Genomic DNA, 3,355 nt, shown 5'->3' with positions numbered 1-3,355 from the left:
ACTTTGGAATTTGTAATGACTTTGAAGCTGCAGCAGAACAGTCCCTCAGCCTCCATTTCCTCCTCCGGGCACAGGAACAGGGTCGGTTAGTTCCCGCCTCCCCCGAGTGACCTCCAGGGTCAATGCAGGCAAAGCACCGAGAACTGGACCAGGGGCATGATATCAGGAGGAGCTCAGTACATGTTAGCCGGCGTCGTGCTCATTCATGGCACAGAAATGGAAGTGAATTTGCTCGCTACGAAACTGCAGCCCTATGAAAATTCTCTGATTAAAAGGTGCTGCGTCCTCCTTTTATGTTCACTGAAAATCTTTAGGTGGAAATGGTCTGTAAAATCAAGACTTTTCTTCGAAATGCATGGTAATTACCAGCAGCTAGCATCAAATGAGTGCTGATGCGTACACAGAATCTAGGGGGCCCTTGGCTGGCTCAGGTTGTGGAGCGTGCGACTCTTGATCTCAAGGCTGTGAGATCAAGCCTATGTTGGGTGTAGAGACTACTTACAAATAAAATCTTAAAAAAAAAAAGTGGGGCACTGGGTGGCTCAGTTGGTTAAGTGGCCGACTTTGCTCAGATCGTGAGCTCATCAGATCGTGATCTCATTGTTCGTGGGTTTGAGCCCCACGAGGGGCTCTGCTGACAGCTCAGAGCCTGGGGCCTGCTTTGAATTCTATGTCTCTCTCTCTCTGCTACTCCTCTACTTGTGCTCTGTCTCTGTCTCTCTCTCAAAGATAAATAAACATGAAAAAGAAGAATCCAGGACACACTCTGTCCACCGTCTTTGTTTTCCAACACTTGTTGTACTTGTTTCCGCCTCCGGAGGCAGAACTAGTGTGTGGAACAAACAGCTCTTGTGCGAAGGAAAGAAACTAATCCTTTTTCTCCAAGAGGATGGGAAGACAGCAGAAGAGCTGGCTAGATCGGAACAGCACGAGCACGTAGTAGGTCTGCTTGCAAGGCTCCCAAAGGTAAGAAATTCTGTCTATCGGTCTGAAATTGTTTTTATGTGAAAAATTCTCTTTTTCCTGTAAACAATGAGATGAACAAAATGAGGCACTGGACTCCCCCTGTCCTGTGGTTTGCATACAGTTAGCGTAAGTGAATCAGCTACCTATCAGTTTCCTTTTCTGTGTTTGGACTTGGAAATCACTTGACCTCCTTACACGTTCTGTGCCTGGTTTCTGTCCTCTGCCATCTCTGTAATAACCGTCCCCACAAAGGAGACAGGAAATGAGAAAGCTGACTGCTTCTTTTCCTTCTTAATGTTTTGAGCTCCAAGACATCACATGATATGCTCCAGTAGAGGAAATGCTACACAGGACAAAAGTAAGTAAATGCAGGGGTATCTTTGCAGCCCACATCATAGGAGTATATATCAAGAGTCTTCAAAATAGTCATACCTTTTAAGCTAGGAGCTCCATGTCTGGGACTCTATCCTAAAGAAAAGAAAGAAATGTAGAAGAGAAAGTTTTATGCACAAAGATATTCACTGTAGTGATATTATAACACTATAATAAAACTTAAAACCTCAGGTGACCAACAATAGTGTCTAGGAAGTTGTTATACAGCTACAGAGTAGAATGGCTTTTGGACCTTAAAATATTGGTGAAGAGGTTTTAGTAACAGGACTTCAATGCTTAGGTTTTCCTGGCTTCGAAGCAGAAGATAATATGGGCACATTATAATTTCACCTATGTTTTTTAAAGAAGCATAGAAACAAAATGTTAACAGTGGTGTTTTGGGATGTTACTACTGTGATTAACACTTTCTTCTTTAAATGATAATGTATTTGTCCCAAATTTTCTCTAATACAGTTGACACTTAAACAACATAGGTTTGACCATGAGGACACACTTCCATGCAAGTTGATTGGTCTCTCAGTGCCCTTAAGTGGGCTCAATGCTGATCCCTCCCCAGCCTTCCCCCGTGCAGAGCTCACGTTCTGTGTGGTAAGCCCCGATCTCCTTCCAGGGGTCACCAGAGTCTGCTCCCTTCAGCAGAGTCCCCTGGACTCCGTGTTCACTGAGACCCAGGAGTTTGTATGCTACAGCCACTCCCCCAGAAGGCTCTAGATCTCAGCTTCCTGATAAGCCAGAAAGGGAGGAGTTGGCTGCCACATATTTCTTTTTTTTAATAAGTTTATTTATTTTATGTTTTTTATTAATTTTTGAGAGACAGAGATAATGCGAGCAGTGGAGGGTCAGAAAGAGAGAGAGATACAGAATCTATAGACAGGCCCCAGGCTCTGAGCTGGCTGTCAGCACAGAGCCCAATGCGGGGCTCGAACCCACGAACCGGGAGATCATGACCCGAGCTAAAGTTAGACGCTTAATCGACTAAGCCATCCAGGTGCCCCGCCACGTATTTCTAACCACGCTCTTGTTTTTTAAATGAACAAATCCCCAAATAAGTAACTGGTTGGAGTTTGGGGACCCCCAGTCCTGGAACCTGGTTCTTGAACGTGGTTGAGGCGTCACAGGAGCGACCCTGGAGAATGTGTCAGCAAGGACTTGTGGTAGATTGTCACAAGGAGCAGGCAATAGAAGCCAAGGCAGAGAAGCCAAGACAATAGATGAATTTGCAGTTTTAAGTCGGGTCATCTGGAGGAAGAGCGTGGTCACACCAGTAACCACGGGTAAGGGACAGGAGAGGGCAGTTTCTCCTTAGGAGCATCTTGTCACCAAATTCCTTTTCAGGTCGATTCTTCTTGACATCCCCAGTGTCTCTCACCAGGGCTTTTGGGGCAGGTCTTCTTGTCCTTGCAAGACATGAGGACCCCAGACAGCTCCAGTCATAGTCACCCCCACCCCATTCATTGAACTCAAAAACTGATTTTACACCTTTCCTTAACCTCTGTAAGACCCCCTCTTGTGGATCCTAAACATATTCATAGGAGGAAGCCAGTATCTGCACAGCCTGGGGAGAGGGGGAGGGTGCGGGGGGAGGGGCGGTGGCCTTAAATTGCCAGGCTGGTCCATAGGTTTCCAAGTGGGCCAAGTTAGCAAAAGAAACGCCCCCCCCCCCTGTTTTCACCTCTAATTAGTAGAAGAGCCAAGAACATACCTTTAAAAAACCATTGTTAAAGAAGCCATGGGCTTTCTGTTCCAGAAATAGACCAAACTCTTCTTGTTGCCCTGCAGGGGGCAGCAGAGGAATGTCCAAGCACTGTGAGAGGCTACTTGGGTGGTCAAACAGCTCTTGTGGCTGACCTTGGGAAGAGGAGACCTTGCAGCCAGTGCATTCAGACCGGGTGGGGGGGGGGGGGGAACCCCTGGGGGAAGGAAAAGCCAGGACAGGCCTGAGCTGGGCAAGGTTTGCTGTGACCCAGGGCACCACCAAGTGATTTGGGGGCAGCCC

Source organism: Suricata suricatta, chromosome 13, assembly GCF_006229205.1.
Source record: "Suricata suricatta isolate VVHF042 chromosome 13, meerkat_22Aug2017_6uvM2_HiC, whole genome shotgun sequence".
Classification (NCBI taxonomy): Eukaryota; Metazoa; Chordata; class Mammalia; order Carnivora; family Herpestidae; genus Suricata; species Suricata suricatta.
The sequence above is the reverse complement of the archived record's forward strand: the minus strand, read 5'-3'. Positions refer to the sequence as shown.